Below are 24461 nucleotides of genomic sequence, written 5' to 3'. Positions count from 1 at the left end.
AAATCTCAAGGCCATCAAGGCCTTGATTTCACGGTAGCATTCATTTTAAAAACAAACATCATTTTCTCATCCAAAAAGTAAATGCGTTACACTTAGCACTGCAAATATTCTACAACTCATTGATCAATATTAGAAATCAAAATGGTTCAATTATTTATATTTCCAAAAGCTGGATCTATTAATATTTCAGAAAACTGAAGACACATATTAAATCATTTTCAGTTGCTACCTGCTTACTTCCAGTTGGACTCATTTCTAACAATGAGTCCTATATACTCACTCATAAAGATAAACAGAAGTGTATTGCTGAGGTTTAATTAACCAAATCGATATCATGTTTTTGCAAATGTGTTTGATTTGTTGAAGAATGTGGGAGCAGATATAAGGCAATAGATAAAGCTAAAGCCCCCAAGAATGGGCCCAATACAATTTAGAGCACAATCTGAAATACGGCTTCAGATACTCACTGGTAAAGTCATTAGAAGTGGATGAATTGACACTATCAACACTCTCGGCGCGGTCACAGCTAAAAACGTCATCATCTGATTCCTGCACAGAAGAGCAGGGTGAGGCGCCGTTGACTTCTTGAAACTTCCCCTTTAAAATTCCACTCATAGCTGCAGCGCTGTCACATGTACCTGTACCAGGAATGGGAGCAACAGAGCATTGAAATATTTGACTGCTGATTGCATAGTCAAGGTCTCAAAGTCATTTGGGGGGGGAGGAGGGCTGTAATTTTTTGAACTACATATGCCACATTATCATATCCATGCAGAAATTATTCTTTCCATAATGTTGGAAAGCATTGCAAACAATTCTACCCTGATTCATTGTTATTTTCAATCTCATTCTGACAACAGTGTCTTATAAGAAAAAGTCAAAATTAAGAATATGGAATAAGAAAACTGCATAAGGAAATATGGTTCAGTGTCGTGAAACGTCAAAACAGGAGTCAAATGCATTTATTTTATCTGTTCTAGTAAATCGTGCACTGTCACTGACAAAGCCAGAGTTCAGAACAAAATAGATCACTCACTTGCATGCTGTCATATCCACAGCATACTGATGAGGGTATGTCTATCTTGCTTGGGATTTCTTTTTTTCTCAGGTATAAAGGCATCTACTTTCCTGGGGCTCTTTGTCCATCAAAAATCAAATTGGTTGCTAGGCATGGCTATACCTGCAGAATTTAGATGCATTATCATGTTTCCAGTCAATTCAGCAGAGCTACAGGGAATATTTGAGTCCCATGCCAGGGAGGTTGGCTGAATAGATTTGATACATGGAAAAACACAGTCCTAAATCTTTTGGTGGATAAAATATTAATTTAGGTCTCTTCACTCTCTATATCAACATGGTCAGTAAAAGCCAGCCAGATGTAGCCTGATGCATTTCCTAAAGTTTGTTAATGTCAATTTAGATGAGTCTGGCCGGCGCGGTGGCTCACGCCTGTAATCCTAGCTCTCTGGGAGGCCGAGGCGGGCGGATTGCTCAAGGTCAGGAGTTCGAAACCAGCCTGAGCAAGAGCGAGACCCCGTCTCTACTATAAATAGAAAGAAACTAATTGGCCAACTGATATATATATAAAAAAAAATTAGCCGGGCATGGTGGCGCATGCCTGTAGTCCCAGCTACTCGGGAGGCTGAGACAGAAGGATCGCTCGAGCCCAGGAGTTTGAGGTTGCTGTGAGCTAGGCTGACGCCACGGCACTCACTCTAGCCTGGGCAACAAAGCGAGACTCTGTCTCAAAAAAAAAAAAAAAAATTTAGATGAGTCATTAAACATCTGAGAGTAACAATTTCTTCCAACCTCTACAGAGAAACAGGTAAGGTGATTAGGGTTGCAAACACAAATTTCTACAGTGGCAGGTAACCTCGATGAGTACATTGGGTCAGATGTAATAAAATCATGAAGTCATCCTAGTTTTTTGTCTACCGTTATTTGTAACAAGGGTATCAAGAAATTCTTGACCTGAAGGAAAATGACAGCATGCATACAATAATAAATGACTTCACAATCAAAGAGATAGTAGGTAGTAAGACTGTGGAGAACTAAATATGCACCCCCAGGCCAAAGGATGAAGCTGCTACTCATGTCAGGTATTATGTCATTTTGGGTCCCTGCTTTCCCAATTTAATCTATTCTAACTCTGGCCAGTGCCCATTCCTATTCATAAGCAGTCCTTTAGGGCCCATGTTCCCCATTGTCCTTTCCCTTATTAATTTCATTTACAAAGTTAAAGGAGCATCTTTCAGATTACATTGTAATTTATTTTTTATATTTATTTATTTATTTATTTATATTTTTTCCCAGCATATTGTGGGGGTACAAATGTTAAGGTTACATATATTGCCCTTGCCCTCCCTCCCCCCTTGAGTCAGAGCTTCAAGCGTGTCCATCCCCCAGTTGGTGCTCATTGCACTCATTATGTATGTATATACCCATCCCCTCCCCCCAACCTGTCCAACACCCGATAAATGTTATTCCTATATGTCCACTTAGGTGTTGATCAGTTAATATCAATTTGCTGGTGAGTACATGTGGTGCTTATTTTTCCATTCTTGGGATACTTCACTTATAGAATGAGTTCCAGCTCCAGCCAGGGAAACACAGAGGTGCTATATCACTGTTGTTTCTTATAGCTGAATAGTAGTACTCCATGGTATACATATACCAAACTTTATTAATCCACTCATGTATTGATGGGCACTTTAGTTTTAAATCTCAACTTAGACTGGCTCTACAAGATAGACAAAGAATGTTTCAGACCTGTGACTTGGAGGGGTTAACAGACCAGGGAATCAAAACATTCTCTTTCCCATCAGCTCAACATACCACCTGAAATGCTCTTCACTAGAGATGCATTAGTTGGGGGAATAAACTTATTTTACAAAAGACACCTGCACAATGGCATCTTAAGCCAACACACCCCAGTATGGTGGTACTATCTATGCCTTTATGGAGGTAAAGATCAAGTCTAACTTGAGTGACTTCTTAAAAGGTGGCAACCTTGGAACTGGCCACCCTCCTTGTGCACTTCATTGCCCTCATGCTCGCCCTTCATCTTGGTAGCTTTACTTCATGGGGCATATTTGTTCCACGTCTTTCTGCAGACTGGCTTCCTCTTTTTCTGTATTTTCTGCTTCCTCATATTTTCAGCTGGCAGATGGCTTTGGCGCCCAACAGATCTGTCTCTACCTCATTGTGTTCTGCCAGTCTCAACTACGAACACCAATGACTTGGGTTTGTTTATATTTTAGGGCGGAATCTGAGTGTCCTTTTTTTGGTCATTTACATCATTCTATAGAAAAGAGATCTATTTGTCTGCCCCTTGTTTAGGGGCCATTCATTATTTATTCAGTAGACATCTAGTGAGCTTCTATTATGTTCCAGTGACTACTTTAGTTAGATAGCAGGAAATGATAAAGAAGCAACCAAAAAAATAAGTTATTTTTACTTTAATGGTGCTTATTTACTTGGTGTTATTTGGGGAAGGAGTAAACAAATAATAAACACAAATAAATTAAATACATAATATTGTCATATGGATATAAATACTATGGAGAAAAATAAGCCATTAAGTGATGTGGTGACTACAGAGTTGGTAGAGAGAACATTCAGCTTTTAATTGATTGGTGAGTTAATGTCCCAGTGAGGAAGTAAGACATGAAGGAGGTGAGGGATCAGCAATGTGGGCTTCTGAGGGGAGAGCAGTCCAGGTCAAAAGGAATGGTATGTGCCAGACCCAAGAGAGGCACAGTAGAGGATGAGGTTAGACAGGTCTTCAGGACTAGATTGTGTAGAGCCTTTAAGGACTTTGGCTATTTCTCTAAGTGAGATGGAAGCCACTGCAGCATTTAAGTAGTGTAGTGACAATATCTGGCTTACGATTTAAAAGGACAATTCATTAATTTGTACTTTCATAAGAAAACAGAAGATCTATGATAAACAAAAGGTAGATTTGATGGGATAAAAAAAAAGAAGGCCTAGAATTAAAGAAAATGCCTAGGGAGGATTTAGTGGCTTACATGAGCAGTTAAAATCATAAAACCTGACTATTTAGAGAGCCAAAGAGGTCAATACTTTTTTGGGGGAATGAAGAATCTAAAAAGACATTAGAAGGGGAGGGAAATTCAAAGTGCTTCCTAAAGCAATTTGCTTACTTAATTTTACATCTCTGGTCTCTAGATTAACTAGTTACTTGATGATGGTGGAGTTACCTTACTTGCTAGATTTCAAATAAGACGAATTCAGATACTTTGTACCACTTTGTGGTGCTACTTTGGCAAATAAAATAAACAATGAAAAAGTAACCTTTCTTTTAGCACTCTGAAGACATACTTCTTTCAATTGGATAGAGAAGAGGCAATATATAGATTGTGATCATTATCAAGGATTTATTTGTTGATGGGAAAATGAAAATAGAGACACAGAGTTAACTATTTTACCCACCACCCTCCCTAAAGTTACTTATTCAATAAAGCTTTTTGAAAAGTTCAAATATATAATCACTATCTGCTACTGTGGGGATAATAGGATTCTGGCTCTGGGTTGACTCTGTTTGAAACCCAAGCGGTCTCTAGCTTAAAAACTCACTTGAAGACCTAAAGTAACCTTTATTTGGTTAGACTCTTGTCTTCAAGTGACTTGTGGCACTTTTAGAAGTAGTGTGGAAAATCTCTGAAAGACCAAGAGTTGTTGTGGATTTCTAAAAATGTTGTAGTTCCTTATGTTTATAGATTAAGAAACTATTAATATTTGAAAACTGTTACACTATGAAAGTGTTTAATTGATTTCTTTATCTGACAAGAAATCAATGTAAATATTTGTGTCAATTTGTTACATTTGCTCACAGTTATACCTCCAGGCTGAAGATTCTTACACAAAGTCATTAAAAAAATATTGAAATGTATGATTAGATATCTAAGTAAACACAAATATAGGGTAGAAAAGAACGTCCCAAAGCCTTGGAGCCTCAGAAAGGACAGAGAGAGAAAGAGAGAGAGAGAGAGAGAGACAGAGGGAGAGAGAGAGAGGAGAGAGAGAGAGAGAGAGAGAGAGTTGATTCATTCTGCTTTGTTTTCACCAATCTGATTCCATTGTAGTGCCTTCTGGTTGTATTACCAAAGTTGCAATCTCATAATTATTTCCATGGCAACAGAAGCAAGATCATAATGGAAAGCAAAATTTTAAGAGATATTAACACGCTACTCTCATTCAGATGTCTGCAGTAATAGGTGGGAAAGGAGGACAATTAAGGGAGAAGACAGTGATTATGAATGATCTTTACTGGTTCATCCCACTACATGGTCAACTGAAAGCAATCCTAAACAGTATTAAAAATCACCCTATAGCACAGAATATCGTTTTTTAGAGTACATGACTGGGAGAAAATGTTAGCAAAAGAGGGAAGTACAGACGATTCATTTACTTATTTATTTAGAGACAAAGTCTCACTCTGTTACCCGGGCTAGAGTACCTTGGCGTCAGCCTAGCTCACAGCAACCTCAAACTCCTGGGCTCAAGCAATCCTTCTGCCTCAGCCTCCCGAGTAGCTGGGACTACAGACATGTGCCACCATGCCCGGCTAATTTTTTCTATATATTTTTAGTTTGCCAATTAATTTCTTTCTATTTTTAGTAGAGATGGGGTCTCACTCTTGCTCAGGCTGGTTTCAAACTCCTGACCTTGAGCAATCTGCCCACCTTGGCCTCCCAAAGTGCTAGGATTATAGGTATGAGTCACCGCACCCCAGCCCAGATGATTTATATTTTCTAACACATAAAAGAAATTACATTAGTTGTGTATTTGTTAGAAGCCAGAACTTTCTGAATCCTTCTTCAAGCTCCCCTAACAAAATCTATGTTTCCTGGGTCCAAAAAAGATGATGCTTTACAATTTTTTTAAAATTTATATACCACCACAACAAGTAAGATGTGCAACGTTTGGGGGATGGACACGTTTGAAGCTCTTACTCAAAGGGGGAGGAGGGCATGGGCAATATTTGTAACACTTGTACCCCCATAATACACTAAAATAAAAAAAATAAAAAAATAAAAAAATTTTTAAAAAATTATCTAATGGGAATATTGTATTATAATTGATCCTATATATAATAATTCTTTTTGAAAAGTATATAAAATATAATTTTCTTACTGGCACTCCTAATATGAAAATAGTTACAGTTCTGTATATTTATCAAGTAAAATGCTATGATCTGAATGTTTGTGTCCCCCTAAAGTTCATATGTTGAAATCCTAACCCCCAAGGCGATGGTATTAGGAGGTAGAGATGTGGGGAGATAATCAAGTCATGAAGGCAGATTGTTGCCCCAGAAGAGATTCCTAGACCTTCTGCCATGTGAAGTGACAGTGAAAACATGGCTGTCTAGAAAGCAGCCCTTCAGTGGACACAGAATCTGTCCTTGATCTTGGACTTCTATCCTCCAGAACTATGAGAAATAAGTCTCTGTTGTTTATAGGCCACCCAGTCTACAGTGTTTTGTTATAGCAGCCCAAGGAACTAAGACATCGGATAATCATATTTCAAATTAAAATATTCCAAAATAAAGCTTAGTAACCTAGAAACCTAGACATTCAAAAGAGTAAAATGAGATTATTAGCATTTAAGAGTAGTAGTAGAAAATTATAAATTATTAATTTTTATGCTCAGTTTATGATGTTGTAATGAGAAATAACTGGAGTAGCTATTGACTCAGGATAGTTCACTTAAAGAATATAAAGGTACATATATAATTTATAATATAACTTATAAGTTATAAAACACAATTTGCCATTTTGAGGGAAGGATGCCTATGAATGCTGAGTACATTGGCCTTTCTACAAATGAAAGTTATTTTTCTAAAAATAATAGAGTTTAGAGCTTAGATGGATCTCCACCCCCCCACACACACACACACTTGAGTCTTAAATGTTTGTTGCTATTAGACAAGTTTTTCAGAATAAAACATCCAATGGTTAATATTTTATGATTATGGACTAGGACACCTGAATGCCCCTCCCAGAGCCCCAATATATTGAATAGAAACTCTCCACAACCATAGATATATATTTATGGCCTCTTTCCCCTCCTCCCACTACAAGGACAGTTATTATATAGCTGGGATACAACCATGGGTTTGAATTGATTACCAAAGGCTAACTGGCAAAAGCTAGAGCAAGAAATGGGGACAGATTGTTGGAAGTAGAGAAGAATGCAAAATAAAGGTGAGTAGACTGAACAGTCCTGGAAATATGGGGGAAAGTAGGACATGGGAGAAAGATTCTGAGAAGGATGAAGAAAAATCCTCAAATGAGAAAAGAACAATTTGGTGACTTGAGAGGTCTGGGCATTGGTTTTTATCAAAAATTTAGTCATAGCAGAGCAATAAGTAGAAGAAACTAGCCGGGGCTGTAGGGTCTATAGAAAGATGCTAGTTCCAAAGATTATGAAGTTTGGTACACCTTCCTATGTTGAAAAGTAAATGGGAAAAACTGCTTCCATTTGAAGTTGTTGTGATACCTGGATCCCCCAATGAAAAGCACATCTGTTAATTTAGAATTTAAGATCTGAGAAGCAGGAACTAAAAAATCTGAGGAAGAAAAAGCAACTGCACTAGTAATTTGCCTTCATGTATAGGGATGCAGGAATGTGTACTGCAGTTGGCTTACACTGGGGTAATTAGTAACTTCTCTGAGGACATTTTTAAAAATATATACAGAGTCTCAGGAACCACAAGAAATCATTTGTATGGCAAAACCTCAGGTGCTTCCAAACCTGGTTTCCCCATTTTCTGAAAAGGATTTCTTGAGCAAGTATTTAATTTCTCTGAGTTTTCTCATCTGTCAAATGTGACTAATATTATTTATAGCTACTTTATACTGTTAGAATGTACACTGTAGGTGTTCTAAGTTCTATACCTTCCCCCCAACCCTTGTTGGTACATATCATGTATTTCAGGATGCCTCACATTACGACTAGTCTGGTCAGGGCATGCTCCCTTCCTTGTCAAATGACCCTCCCTTGCCAAAAGCCCACTTCACACTCCAGGAAGGAGGCTGGGGCTTCCTAACAAGTCTCCAGAAGTCTGGTTTGATCTACAGCAATCTGAGGGTGCTTGTCAGGGTCTATCCCCAGCCCTTGTCAGGTGACCATGTCTTGCCAAAAGCCTACCTCACACTCCAGGGGAAAGTGTGAACTGATTAACACTATATGTGTAATTTTATAACCTATAATTTCTCCACTTATAACATAAATGTCTCCTTCTCATTCAAGATTTTCCAAAACCACATGTTTTTGTTTTTGGTTTTTTTTATAAATTTTTTTTACATTTTAATTAAATTTTTAATTTTTTTGCTTTTTTTTTTCTTTTTTGACCCTCTGGAAAGGATTCACCATTCTAGTGTTTTTGTTTTATTTGATTTTTATTTCTGTGTTTAAAACTACATAATATTTCATTGAATAGCTAGGCCATAATATTTAACCAAACATCTAAAATGACATGCTTGGTTCCTTTTAAAACATTTGTTATTATAAATCCTAGTATAATTAACATTTTCCTTTATGTATCTTTGTGCATGTATCTGATTGGGTCATTAGGATGAATTCTTAGAAGTGGAGGTACAGGCCTTTCAATACACATTGCCAATTTGGACTGCCAGAAAGGTTCTGCCAGTTTATGTTTCTTTAATGGTGCACTGGGATATCATTTCACTATACTTTTGCCAATACTTGTAGCATTGCTATTTTAAAAAAAAAAATTTGTGAATTTGTCAGCTACTCAAGATAATAATTATAGTTAACACACATGTAGTGCTTACTATGTGCTGGGAACTATTCTAGCACTGTACATATTTAGTAAGTAGGATTCTAAGGTGGCAGAATGAACACACCTTGTACCCTGTATAACCCCAATAGTGTGAATATGAAATACCACTCCTGTGATTATGTTTATGTTACATGGCACAAAGGATTTTTGTCTATGAGTTAAGGTCCCAAACCAGTGACCTGATAGATTATCCAGGTGGTCCTAACCTAATCACATGAGCCCTTTAAATCAAGGTCTAGCAGAGACTAAGGATAAGAGAGATTCAATGAGAGACAGATTCTTCATGGCTTACATCAAAGTAGGAAGGGATCACATGACAAAGAACAGGTGCAGCCTTTGGAAACTGAGAGCCCCCAGCTGAAGCAAGGAAGAAACAGGGACCAAAGTTCTATAGCCCTAAGGAGCTGAATTCTGCCAACAGTAAGAACAAAAACTTCAAAGTAGATTTTACCCTAAAGTAACCAGTCCAGGGTTCAGCCAAGCTGACACCTTTATTCTGGCCATCTTAGGCCCTGAGCAAAGAACCTGGCCAGACTGTGCAGCACTTCTAACTTGCTGTAATAAATAGATGTGGTTGTAAGTTGTTCAGTTTGTGGGAATTTGTTACACAGCAATAGAACATTAATGCAACATATGTCAACTCATTTAATCTTCATCACATCTGTGTGAGGTAGGCACTATTATTAATTATTATTAATATCTTTTAGAGGTTAAAACACAGAGGGGTTAGGTGAGGAGGCCATGGTCATATAGGTAATTAGTCTTAGAGCCAGAATTCAAGCCCAGGCATTGGGCACTTGAAATCCTACCTTAATCATCACATTCTTGATGGTATCTCATTGCTTGAAATTAGGGGGGGGGGGTTGGGGGGATACTTAGAACTTTTTCTCCTATGTACTTTCTTTTTATTCTTTTTTTTTTTTTTTTTTTGAGACAGAGTCTCGCTTTCTTGCCTAGACTAGAGTGAGTGCCATGACGTCAGCCTAGCTCACAGCAACCTCAAACTCCTGGGCTCAAGCGATCCTCCTGCCTCAGCCTCCCGAGTAGCTGGGACTACAGGCACGAGCCACCATGCCCGGCTGATATATATATATTAGTTGGCCATTTAATTTCTTTCTATTTTTATGGTAGAGACGGGGTCTCGCTCAGGCTGGTTTTGAACTCCTGACCTTGAGTAATCCGCCCGCCTCGGCCTCCCAGAGTGCTAGGATTACAGGCATGAGCCACCACGCCCGGCTCTTTTTATTCTTAATGAGTTTCTGCGTGGGTGTGTGTGATTGTCTAAGTTACATTTCTTTTTTCCTGGTAAAATATACATAAATATTGTGTTTACAGACACTTTATTCTAGCTATAAAGAGCACACATATGGCTTGTGAGTTTTAGTACTTTTACAATACCTTTGCAGAAGAAATAGGTCATTAATAAGCACTCTTTATAACCTTTAAAGTCCTTGCTTATTTAAAAAGTTTAAGTGATTCTTTGGGATTTCTTCATATTCTCCATTTTGTTCTATTTTTTTTCTTAGTTAATAAACTACTTTGTTTTTAGATAAATAGATCATAATAATGTTGCTGATTCATAAACTAAATCCTGTGAACATGTCTTATTTGACCTTCCAATGATTCTGAATTAAATATTATGATTTTCTTTTTATCATGGAGCAACATGAAGCCTAGAATGTAGGTAATTTATTGACATTGACAAAAGTAATAAATAACTGAGCTGAATTTAAGACCCAACTTGCCTGACTCCATAGACTGTGCTCTTCATGGTCATGCTATACTCCCTTTATATAAAACTTTGCATAGGTTTTCTAGACCATGAGCAACTCAAGAATAGGATATTTTCTTATTCAGAGATTCAGGAAATGTTTGGTAAATAAGCAAGGACTTTTGAAGTGGAAACTAAGGTAAATAGAGGGCAAGATATGGCAGCAAAGTAGAAGTTTCCAGATTTCTCTTTATAGAGAACTTTAAACAAAAGGGAATCATTGGATGTACTTTTTGGGGCAGCAAGTCTTTTGAAACATAAATGCGCATGCTGCTTTTTAGAAGTTTAAGAGCAAAATATGGAGAAGAGAAAAAGAGAGGAAATAAAGAAAATTTGAATATATATCAATATATATTAATTCTGATGAAGAGTGAATATGTAAGTAATTGAATGATTTTGAAAATGTTTTTATATTAGAAACATTGGAACTATTTTATATTTTAACAATTGTAAAAACATGAACCATGTTTTAGCCTTTGATTTAGATGTTGTTCAGTAACATAGTAGATATACATCTGTCTTAAAAATGCTTAGTGTAGTCTGTATAAAACATGATCCACAAGATTTTAATAGGAGGTCTATGATATGAAAAATTCTTAATATCATATACCCTTTGTGAAGTCTCAATATTTATTAGCATAAGAAAGACTCAACAGGAATGGGTCTTGTTTAAATGTCATCCAGATTCTCCATTTTCCTAAATTGATTCAACCATAGAACATTTCTTTCTTTTTTTTTTCTTTCTTCTTTCCTTTCCTTTCCTTTCCTTTCCTTTCCTTTCCTTTCCTTTCCTTTCCTTTCCTTTCCTTTCCTTTTTTCTTTTCTCTTTTCTTTTCTTTTCTTTTCTTTTCTTCTTCCTTCCCCTCTTTCCTCTTTTCCTTTCCTGTCCTTTCCTTTTCTATTTTAAAGAGATGGAGTCTTACTCTGTTGCCCAGGCTGGAGTGCAATGGTACAATCGTAGCTCACTGCAGCCTTGAACTGCTGGGCTCAACCAATCCTCCCACCTCAGCCTCCTGAATAGCTGATACTACAAGAGTGAGCCACTGCACCAGGCCATAGAACATTTTTTTTCCATAAAATTTTCAATTACATTTCTCAGAACTATGCCCCAGTTTGGAAAATGCTCTTCCAATTTGATATTTTGAAGGTCCTACCGTTGCTATTCTTTAATGATTTTAAGATTTGTTGTCATACTTCCTCTTTCTCATATAATGCTAACTTTATCAGCTGATATCCAATGATTAATTATAGTTAATACAGAAAAGTAGAAAAACTAGCCAAACAAGAGGAATTTTTTAATCCACTAATGAAGAATAATACTTCAGGAAGTCATTAAAAACCCTAGAGACTATTTTTGCTCCTTCTGTTCTTGGCTTTTTTTTGAGACAGAGTCTTGCTTTGTTGCCCAGGCTAGAGTGCCATGGTGTCAGCCTAGCTCACAGCAACCTCAAACTCCTGGGCTCAAGCAATCCTGCTGCCTCAGCCTCCTGAGTAGCTGGGACTACAGGCATGCGCCACCACGCCCAGCTAATTTTTTCTATATATATTAGTTGGCCAATTAATTTCTTTCTATTTATAATAGAGATGGGGTCTTGCTCTTGCTCAGGCTGGTTTCGAACTCCTGACCTCAGGCAATCCTCCCACCTCAGCCTCCCAGAGTGCTAGGATTACAGGCATGAGCCACCACGCCCGGCCTGTTCTTGGCTTATAAACAGAAAAGCATGACTAACAGTAACAACTAAAGTTGCACACAATGGCTCACTATGTGCCAAATTCTGCAGTGAAAAATGCACTACATACATCTACCAGTCTTCACAATTATTGCCCAGGTAGATAACTGAATTTTACAAGTAAGGAAACTGGGACTCAGATAGCTTAAGTAACTGACCCAATTTACACAGGCAGTAAGATAACATGTCTGATTGCAAAGCCCATTAGGCAGCCCATCAATGATTACCCTGCACTACCTAAAGAATCAAATAGGTAAGGCAAAGTCACAATACTTTAGTAGCTCAAAGGATGCATTTCTAGAAACAGACTTGCTGCCTGACTGAATCACCCATTTATGGGGTATATGTATGCCTCAGTATAATCCCATATAAATGAACACATTTATGGCATATTGGCAATCACTCTTTCTATGCAGACACCAGTCAATCATCAGGGTATGGCATCCTTTTTTTCCCCTTGGTTATTTTTACCTGGCTGGAGGTGATATTTATATCAAGGGACTTCTACCAGTCTTATATCACTTGCTTACCTTTACTTTGAGGCATATTAAACCCTAGTAAAACGGGCATATTTACTCTCGGTATACAAGTATGCATTTGTTTTCTTTGCAGCTGAAAATTGTCTTTTTAGCATTGTCACCTGCCAGGCACTATGGCTTAGAATTGTTCACCAGAATACATCAATGGCAGAAATTTGGCCCAGAGCCAAATGAAAAGGTTGCTGAAAATGTTAACTCAATAGAGTAGGGATTCTTGACTAACAGTATATGTATGAAAACAGATTTGGTTAAATGTATATTCCTATATTTTCTTACACAAATAGTATTTAACATTTATATCATATATTAATATGACAATCAGAGTTTAATTCCATTAATTTACTAATAACCCATTGATTTAGTATATGATGATGTGTTTGAGTGTGTGTATCAGGAACACAGTAGTATAATGACGAAGCAGAAAATCGGGAATGTATGCAGATGGAATTCACTATTAATGTAGGAGAGTACAAATGGAGTTTGGACAATAAAAAGTCTACAATACAAAAATTTTGCATGGCTTAATGACATTTATGTGACATGGACACTGTCACATTGAAGAGTATTAACAGAGACGTACATGAAAGCAAGGGACTGTCTTAGAATGTAATGATTTCTGTCATTGGGAAAGTACAAGAAGAGGCTAAATGACTGACAAGATAATTCCCTTAATTATTCAGCTTGGGACTCCTCACTGATTTGGATATCACAATGGGTAAACAATCTAAAATCTGAAGTATGAGTTTTATGTGCTACCAAAAGGAATTTTGACCCCAAAAAAGGATTTTTTTTAATGACTTTTGAAAACCTTTCCCAGAACCTTTCTGCCTTAAGATGCTGATACCATCCCAACCAGTATTACCTGGGTAACGGTTGATGTCAAATATTGATTTTCTGTGGCTAGCGTATCATGGGGAGAGAAAAGTAAATGAAAATCTTTGTAAATACATTTAGGGCTCCTGTTTAGGAAATTATGTGTTTCATTTATTAAATATATCGGGTTATATCCATAACATGACAGCAACTAACTGCATCAACACTTCCTCAAAAACAAAATGAAAATGCAGTTTTGATCATAACAGCAATCTTATAAAAAGTCTAGCAGACTGTGCTGATAAGCCAAAGACATTAGGCTAAATTGATACCAGCAACAGGTCTGAAGTGGAGGGTTTTGTGCAACTCTAAAAATCCCTATGGAGTACATTGGAGCCCATCTGGCCACACCATCTTTTCTCACCTTTATCCAAAGCCCTTCTAAGCTCTGGTTTTCTTTCAGCCAGTAGTTAATGCATTATGTCCAATATTTAATGCAAATACATAGTGTTTGGCTGTTGTAATTTTGCATAAGCAAACGTTTAGTTTCCCACCAAAAGCAATCATTGTCTTCTGTGTGCCTTAATTTCTTCATAAGTAAAATGAGGAATCTAGGAAGGAATTATCTCTATAGGCCAGTCTCATGTTTCTAGGGCAATGGAAGACTAAATTATGAAAAGAGAATACATGAAAATTAAATGAGTATTTGCCAAAGGGGCTTTATATTAAACATTACTTAAAGACATAAAAATTTGCATAAGAACTGTTTTTGCTGGACATGGTGCAGGGCACCTATAGTCCCAGCTACTCGGAAAGCTGAGGTTGGTGGGTCATGTGAGGCCAGGCGTTGGAGGCTGTAGTGCTTTATGAGAACAGCCACTGCGCTCCAGCCTGGGCAACACAGTAAGACCTTGTTGCTAAAAAATAAATAAAAAGTTTTAAAAACCTCCTTTTGCTGGTGGTTGGAGGTTTTTGTTTAAAATAATATCATTTTTATGAATGTCCATGTGAGTCAGGAAAAATGGAGATATTTGTTGTGTACACCAGCCTTTGCTGTTGTATTGAAAGATAATTACTAAACTATAATGGCTCTTTGGAAATAAATCACATCACTAGTATCTACCTTTTGGGCCATGAGACTAAAGCATGTAGTTGATCTCATATCAAAGTGGTTTCCTTGCTAATGTGTGATCCTTAGAATTAGCATGGATGTTTATCAAGGTCATCCTAATCTTGAGTTAAATGCTTGAAATATTATATTGAGTCTGTATTCTCACAGCATACACATTCAGCAAGTTCCGTATCAAAATATTTAGTTCATTATAATATCTGAAATCTAAACAACTGACCAAGAAACTGAATGACATACCCAACTGATTTGCTGAGATATGTGTATCCAAATGTGATCATTAGCTTGATGATCAAATCTCTTCCTCGCTCCTTGATTTATAAAATGCTAATTAAATAATAATGCTGTTTTGAACCAACTTCCTTTCCATATCTACATAAACTCTCTATTAAACTATCAGGTTTTAAATATATATTAAGTAAAAAATAATATCTGATTAATAATATTTTTGCGTTATGGTGTATCATAGTACAAATGTAAATGTGATTTTTCATTTGCCTGGATTACCTTAAGTACATAGAACAATTTGAACATTGTGAAATCTGACCCAAGCTTTCTTCCCCTGGTGTTATATCCATTTCTTATAAATCCCACCCCCTCCATTTACAGCCATGTGGGGTTATTTGCTAAACTAGCATATTTCCATTATAGATGAAAAGTTTCTACCCATATTATAGGAGACACTATTAAATATTTCATTTTCTTTAGTATGTTTTGTGAGACTTTATGAGGCCCCTGTAAATTCACTCACAATTCTGGCAAGCTACTTTTAGCAAATAAAGAAGTATGATGCAGTAGACGCTACAACAAACTGTATTTTAAAATTATCTGTAGTTGAGAGTAAGTCTATGCAATGCATTATTTTCAAGAACTTGACATGCACTTGATAATTTTGATTATGTCTTAAAAGAGTTATTTGCACAGGTCACACAATCCATTTACTAGTCTGTCTGATTTGTTGTTAGTGTGCTTTGTAATGTCATCAGTGTTTATCCTGAAAGTGCTGTCACTAAAGTGCGTGGCGCAGGTTAATTGATAAAAACTAAATACTTCTCACCATCCTAACTCTTTTTGAAAAATAAAGTACTGACATACCAAATTAATTTCACTTTATATAATACATTGGATACATATTAAATATTTTAACATGTAGTTAGCGTGATAGTACTTTATTTGCTACATTGCCAACACAAAATCTAACAGACTAAAGTTAATATTATGAAAATAAAGTATAATATGTCAAAAATATTTAAATGAGCTGTAAAAAGAAAATACAGTTAGGAATATCACCTGAATTATAATAAAAATAATAGAAAGGATGTAACAGTTTTATGATGATTTTTCCTCTCAAAAAATTGCTGAGAGAGGGAAAAAATGAGGTGTGGGCTGACAGTGCTGTCTTTGAAGCATGCAATTTTATAATAAAAATGTTTTAAATTAAGAAATTACCTAAGGTAAAATATGATGATATCTGTGATTTTCTTTTCTTATAGAGAACAGCCACAAAAATAAATGTTTATTTTCATATAAAGCAAAATGTTTTAATAAAACAAAAAGTATATATGCACATTTATAATAATTCATATTAAATTTAAAGTAAATTATCTCAATATCAAAACAAATAGCTTTTAAGTTGTTAGAATGTGTAATTTTTAAAAATATATTGGATAGGTTACAAAGGCAAGAAGATGGTTGCATTAATGAAACAGGATCTAGACATTAAGTTTAAAACATTCTTATTCTACCGTAATATGTAAAAACATGTATTTAATCTTCCTCACTACCCAAAGTCTGAACAAGCTTTTCTTTTATGGTTAAAGTGACCAACATACTAAAAAAATATTCTTATTGTCTTATTCAGTACATTACTAACCACTACAAACATAAAGAAAAAAAGAGAAGAAACTATCCCGAGAAGGGCCAAAGTTGGAAACAACAAATTCCATTAAAAACCTACATTTAAATCTTAAAAACATTTTCACCAAAGGAAAAACAAATGGTCTTGTTTTGCCATCATTCAATTGAGCTGCTTTACATGGTTTTCATTTGCCCTGTTTCATTGTTCATTTGGACAGGAATCTCTTCACTGTTTTCTTTCATGCTTTTTTTCCTCTCTCAGGACACATTCTCCCTCCCTTTCTGCTCCTCCTCCTCACTCCTCCTCTCTCACCCCCTCCCCCTCCCTGTCCCTCTCCCTCTCTGAGTCCCTGTAGACTCTGCAGCAAAAGCTGCCACAGTTGTCTCATTTTATAAGACTTGCAGACGTCTGCCAGTGGCTGATAGGAAATGCTGATTGAGAAAGGGTTTATCTACTTTTCATCCAAAATATGTGAACCATTAAGGAAATTATAAAAAGCAGCAACAATATACTCTGGTTTTATTCAGAACCTCTCCCTTAGTGATTATTAAAAGGATGATATTTTTAGCCAAAGAAAGCAAAATGCATCTGCAGCAGCTGGTTTCCAAGGAAACAGAATAATTTAAAACCATGTGGAACTCTGCTCTCTAATTTTCATCAATTCCCCTTCATTCCTGGAGGTAGCTTTAGTCAGAATTTATAATTTCTAAAAAATATGGTTGCATTGATTTATTTCCTCTAACACATTTTAGGAGATGAATGTCTGGTCTTATATATCACCTTAAATTCCACTGGGGAAGTATATTAATTTTACCCATCATTTTGTTTGAAAAACCAAAATCAGAAAACCCTATTAATAATTAGAAACATAGCAAAATTTCAGTTTCTTGAAATCCAGAAATAGTTCAAAATAAACCATGCAAGAGTATTTGCTAGGATCAGTATGACAAATTTAATCATTTAGCAAATTTAATATTTAGCAAATTTAAGGTAGTTCTCCATTCATTTAGATAATTTTTACCCAATATTCAGTAGTTTTTCTGCCCACTTATTTTAATTTTTGCAAGAATTGTTATGCTTGTATCTCTTTATTCAAAGGCAAAATCCATCTCTCAAACAAAAAGTACAATAAATTAATAAATTTGAAAAAGAAAAAGAAAAAGCAAAAATGAGACCAAAAAAATCCTTAGAAATTATATAGTTGTTTATATTATTTCATGGTTCACTCAAAAAAGCATTAAAAATATATATGAATGAATGATTTACATCATTAAAAGACTTTTATTTTGTTATTATAGTCAACAGGTATTAATTGATTGTCAGTGTGCCCAAGTCAGTAATATTTCTTCAAAGCTCAATCTTAATGAGATTCTCCCACCCTTAAGTGACCTATATTTATGAATTAAAATAACTATAGAATTAATGACTTGGAGTAAAATTATTTCCCCCATGTTTTTACTGTAAGTGTGCTATTTATTCTACATATTTAGAACTCTTCCTTATTTCCCCTAAGGGAAAATACAAGAACATTAGGAGATATAAGCAATTAGTAAAGTAAGATCTTAACTTTAGAACTGTTAAAAAATATTGCCTTGGAGACATTACCAACAATATAAAAGCTCTGATAGAATTCTTATCTAGATTATTTGATTGATAAATGATACTATCAATGAAACATGCCTGTTAGGATGCTATTTTTTACAGCAATATTTAATTCTTCAAAATTAGGTTTCTGAGCTTTACAAAAAAGACAGCGCTCCATATAGGTTGTTAAATACAGACAGATGATTGTTCAATTATCACATAAGTTTAAAATTTACTGAATAAAATGATACAACTATTCAACAGCATGAGATTTACCAAGAAGAGTTAAATAAACGGACTTAAATGCACACAAATCATTCATCTAAATTAGTGTTAAAAGAATCTACAACCTAAAAAAAAATTGCCTAAGTCATTTATTGTATTGTAAATATTTAAAAGCACCACATGAAATTTTATATTGCATATTCAGAGAAGGCTCCATTTTCTCAGGACCTGTGGAATTTATCGAGCTTTGCTCATTGCCCCTGTGATTCCTAACATAAGCATGAACACAAATTTTTCTAAAAGGCACATGGTGACTCATTTTATCTATTAATTTGGCTTCAATTACACTTGCTTAGAAAGTTATCCAGGGTAAGGCACGCCTCTGGTGTTTTTTATCAGCCAAGGATTTTGCAGGGAGAAAGAACAGCTCATTGCAAAGCGTCCTCAAGTAATGAAAGGGGCAGGCTTTCGGAAAATATTTCAGAATAATTTTCATAATATAAAATCGTTCAATAAAAATGGAGAAGCATTCTCTTTCAAAGATAAAAGGATTTTCTTTTCTTGTTTCTTTATTTATTTTTTCTTTTTTCTTTTCTTTTTTTTTTTTTTTTTTTGCTCTTACCTGTAAATATGGTTTCTGTACTTCGGCTCCGTCTGAACACACTGAGGAGTTCACTCCTCCCTCCGCTCTCCATCAGGCGGCAGCCAACCAATAACAAAAGCCAGATCCTGGCATTCTCTAGCTCATGCTCCCTGCTTTGCTTCCATTCCTTGTTCCCTCCCACCCCCACTCTTTTAGAGGACAAATCCCTGCAGCTGGGAAGAAAGGAAGGGAGTGGAGAAAAAAAAAATATGGAGAGGAAAGCAGAGATGCAAAATATTTCGAAGAATAGATCCAAACCATGGGAAATGACTGCAGGTGACTTCAGCTGAAGTAAAATGTCTTGATTTGTATTTAGGAAAATAAGGTTAATCAATGCCTCACTCACGAGGAATCAAAGCAAAACCCTCATGGTAAAACCTAGGTACAGTACTTATTTTTTCAGTTCCCACTGATTTTTCTCCCCCACCAGAATGTATTTCCTCATTGTGCATTTTGTTATGTGGCTAGAGGAGGGAGACTAAATACCAAATCAGATGACATTATGCATATTCAGTCTGCAAAGAGAGAAAATTAAAATGAATCAAAACTCTTAACATTGATGTTGTACACTATTTGCAATACAATCTCTGTTTGGCAATGTTTCCATTCACAGCCAGTTTCAGGATCTAATCAGTATGAAAAATATATTTTATCCTAGGTATTAGAGTATTCAAATATTGCAAAGTTATATGGTTTGCATTACTTTGGATTCCTTAAATGCCAGCGTCAATTTGTGAATAATAGGACTTATTAAAGATTTAAAAAGGATCAGCCACTTGGTTGCCATGTTTCCCAGTGACTAATTGAACTCCAATTTTATTCGGATAAACTTGGGCAAAATCATTTCACCTCTGAACATGTATAAAAGGACAATTGAGGAAAACATCACATTAGAATTCTTTAAGACAACAAAGCAAATTCATCCACAGCTTCAAAGAGGTTAATTAAAAAAAAAATTGTAATGCAAACCAGACTCTTTATGATAAAAATGCTATTACTTGAGCTTCCTCTATTGGAGGTGGTCTGAAAAAGTTTCCTTGGGGAGACATAAATTTAACAGAGGATATCATCTCCACCATAGGGGTACATACCGTCTATTTGACATATTTATAGGCTTAGCTATTCAATTTCTTAAAGCAGTTAAACAAAACCAAAGGGAGAATAAGGAGAGAGAGGGTGCAAGCAAGTATTCTTGAATTCTAAGAGTACTGCCGTGAGGGCAAATCACTGGTAGGCCAGGAAGGACTGTACAGGAGTGCAGTGTGTCAATCTTGTTATGAGGGGAGTGGCTGGTGACTTAGCCTGGAATTGACTTTATATGGAAATGCAAAGTGCATTGGTATTATTAATACTTAGTTTGGGAAGGTTAAACTATCTTAAGCCCACTTCCCAAGTCTTCTATGGGGGAACATGCTTTCAAAGTCTCTGTGGTGCTATTGCTAGGAATAACTGAAAGCAACCCCTGGACAGAGCATTTGTTGAAGTGGTTATTGGGAGCCATTTGCATCAGAATCTCTGGGGAAAGGCTCATTTAAAATGCAGATCTATGGGCCTCCCTCCAGACTTAATGAGAATCAGCATTCCAAGGGTTTCTGACTCAGCATTTTTAGCAAGCTCCCCAGGTAGTTTTTATGCCAACTATGCTATAGACAGAGACTTGTAGATATGTGTTTCCTAGACACAAACTCTAACCAGATTTCTTCTGTTTAGATGATGGTGCCATTATCCTAGACAGAGGAAGAAAAACAGATTTGGAAACAAAACAGCAAATTTAGTTTGGACATTTTGAATTTTTCTGGATATCCAAATTGAAATATTAAATAGTCTGTTAAACTCGTGCATAGGTCTGGGGTGTAAGTCTAATTTAGAAATCACCAGCACCTAGGGTATACCTAAAACAATGAGAGTGGATGAGTGCTCTAAGGGGTATTATTCAAAATTTATAAAGAACTCATACAACTCAATAGTGGAAAAACAAACCAATTAAAAATGTGCCAAAGATCTAAATAGCCATTTCTCCAAAGAAGACATAAAAATGGCCAAGCGCTGCTTAACATCACTGATCATCAGGCAAATGCAAATCAAAACAACTATGAGATACCACCACATACCCCCTGTTAGGATGGCTATTATCAAAAAGTGAAAAAATAAATGTTAATTAGGGTATGGAGAAAAGGGAACCCTTGTACACTGTTAGTAGTAGTGTAAATTGGACAACATTATGGAAGAGTATGGAGGCTTCTAAAGAAATTAAAAATAGAATTACCATATGACTCAGCAATCTCTCTTTTGGGCATATACTAGAAGGAAATGAAGTCAGTAGCTCATAGATATCCTCACTCCCATGTTCGTTGCAGCATTATTCACAATAGCCATGATATGGAAACAACCTAAGTGTTTATCCATGAATGAATGGATGAAGAAAAGTGGTACATATATACAGTGAAATATTATTTAGCCCTAAAAAAGAATGAGATCTTGTCATTTGCCACAACACAGATGAGACTTGAGGACATTATGCTAAGTGAAATAATCTAGACACAAAAAGGAAAATATCACATGATCTCAATTATATGTAGAATCTAAAAAAAAAAAATCAAATATACAGAGATTGCAAATAAAACAGTGGTTACCTGAGGCTGGGATGGTAGAAAATGGGTAGATATAGGTCAGAGGATACAAAGAAATAGATATGTAGGGTAAACAATTCTAGATATCTAATGGACAGCAGGAGGACTATAGGTAATAAAATTATACTGTATATGGGATTCATGCTAAATGAGTAGATTTTAGCTGCTTTTGCTGCACAAAAACAATTGGTAGCTATGTGAGATGATGGATATATTAATTTGCTTCACTTTAGTAACTTTTTTTACTACCTATATATATCATTTGACATCATCTTATTGTATACTTTAATCACATACAATGACACTTATTTTTTAAAAAAAAAAAAGAAACACTTTTATCAGAATGAAAAATGCAGACTAACAGACTCCACCCCATGCCTACTAAAGCAGAATCACTGGGGTGGGGTTTAGGGAGCTCCATTTTTAATCTATTTTCCAGCTAACTTTCTTTGTACACCAAAGTTTGAAAATCACCACTCTAGGAAGAAGAGAAATAGGTTGAGAATGCAACTATGGGAATTTATTTACCTTTGAAGAACAAACAGAAAGTAGAATGAAAAAAAAAGATGCTTAAGAGGAACAGTTAGCTATCCAGGAGAGGATGCAGGGGAGAATGATGTAGCAAAACTCAAACGGGTAGAAAGTTTCAGGAAGATGCCCTACCAAATACTACAGTAGGATGTACGGCCTTGATAGTCCAAAGGCATTCACTAATGTCAACTTAGAAATGCCATGGGAGCTAGTTCTGGTGCAGAACCTCAGGTTTTGCCCCAATAAACTGAATTACAATCTGCATTGTAACAAGATCCCCAGGCGAATCACAGGCACATTTAAGTTTTAGAAACAGTCACCTATGGAATTTGACTTTTAGTTCTTGGTGAACTGAAAGTGAACAGTTTCAGTGGAGTAGTAGGGCACTGCAGGCAGACTGCAGTGGTTGTAAAAATGAATGAGAGATAAAGAAATGAAGACAAGTTTTGTGCTTTGTGTACACCCAGAACAAGAGTCTTCTAGTACACACGTTGCTCACTAGACCATCTCTTCAATTCAAAGAAACTGAATAAGAGCAGAGGCAGAAATTGAGCCTTGCTTGCTGCTGTCTTTACTTAGACCATTCATCTGAGAGTCGTGACATGATGGAAATATCAGAGGGTGATATTGACAGAGGGAGACATTTTCCTAAGGAGCAGTGACAGTTGGACCCTTGATGGCCACAGAAGCTGAGCTGCATGTTGCCTTGCTTGCCTGAAGCAAAGGTGACAGACCTTCTGAAAGTGTGTCTTAGTGACTTGAAAAATAATTCATGGCAAGAGAAATATTACAAAATATCTAAAGGTTGAGAGAACCATGATTAAATAAGATATTTTTAAAATATCTTAGCAAAACGGGAATAACCAAATAGAGTAAGAGACCTGCCAAGTGTTAAGGAAGTCCAAAATTAGAGCAGGTTATAATAGGAAAGGATTTCAATATTGAATGCATTAACGGGGTAAAGGTTTCTCCATTGACCTGTAGAGGTAAGGTTTTAGGATAATATAATTGACCACTAAGGAAATAGATGAGGCCGGGCACAGAGCAAATGATCAAACAAAAATTCTTCATACCTAACAGGCCAAAGAGACTAACTTAATAAAACCTGTATTTTTGAATGTTCAAAAATTTGCCAGGTGAATAGAATTGGGAAGATCTTGAGGAGTAATATTACAGGTACATCAAAAATTATGTAGTTTAGTTGGGGAGGGAGGGAGATAAAAGCAATAATACAAAAAAAAGTATTTAGTTCAGAAGCAAGAAGACCCTTGCAGGGAACGAACTATCAAAGATAAAAGGCCTTCAAATATGTTAAAGTAAGCCTAAGGATTAGTGAAACTATTTAATGTCTGTGGTCTCATACATAACATATCAAAGGATAAAGCAAAATAGAGAAAATTGCTTTTCATTCCACTCTTCACTGAGGAAATCATTAAAGGACTCCTAAACTGCATTTTGAAATTGAGACTCAGAAGTATCAAATCCAACCCTAATAAAGAGCACTAAGACTACTATTGACCTAATCAACACATGGGAATAAATAGATCAACATGTCTTGGTGGCAACCACCCAAATGTTTGTAGGAACTCAAGGATAATGTTTGGTAAAACCGGCCAAAATATTTTGCATGTTGCTATAAATTCCCAGATGTGCCAGGAAGTTAATAAACCACCTGGGTGACCTGTGCCCATGTGAGAAGACCATGATAATTATCAGACAGTAAGAGATGCTAAAAGATATTTCATAAAATCACTTAGGTATGGATACAAATTAATTAAGAATCTATTCATTAGTAGTCTATAAAAAAACAATATATTCTAAAAGCACCAATTCAAAAATATTTATTAAGCATTTTTATATGAAGACACTGTTCTTAGTCCTAAAATACTATAGTAAACAAGACCAGGTGTCTGTCTTTATGTAGCCACCATTCTAATGGAGGCAAAATATATTTTGCGATCCTCCTGGTCCAGCCTCCTGAGTAGCTGGGACTACTGGCATGTGCCACCAAGCCCAGAGAACAGTAAACTGTCCATGTTATCCTATCTCACATTTCCTGGGGAGTGTCATAATGAATAAACAAGAATAAACTACAGATAGCTTTATAAGTCAGCATGAATGAACAATAAAGCAGTAGGTGATTTTCATTAGGTATAAATTTATAAGTTAAGAATAAGAAAC

At 35.9% G+C, this 24461-nt stretch overlaps 1 protein-coding gene across 1 annotated transcript in view; it reads right to left on the bottom strand.

Annotated features, from left to right (window-relative positions):
* Positions 1-19150, bottom strand: part of CSRNP3 (cysteine and serine rich nuclear protein 3) — a 192275-nt gene extending 173125 nt beyond the window's left edge. Inside the window, exons 1-2 of the mRNA XM_012761165.3 lie at positions 19099-19150; positions 468-638 (exon numbers count right to left, since the gene is read on the bottom strand). The gene's annotated coding sequence lies outside the window, so the exon portion shown is untranslated. The remainder of the gene's footprint in view (positions 1-467; positions 639-19098) is intronic.
* Between the last annotated feature and the right edge of the window lie 5311 nt (positions 19151-24461).

This window comes from Microcebus murinus, chromosome 8 (genome assembly GCF_040939455.1).
Source record: "Microcebus murinus isolate Inina chromosome 8, M.murinus_Inina_mat1.0, whole genome shotgun sequence".
Classification (NCBI taxonomy): domain Eukaryota; kingdom Metazoa; phylum Chordata; class Mammalia; order Primates; family Cheirogaleidae; genus Microcebus; species Microcebus murinus.
Note: the sequence above shows the minus strand (reverse complement) of the source record. Positions and strands in the feature narration are given on the sequence as shown.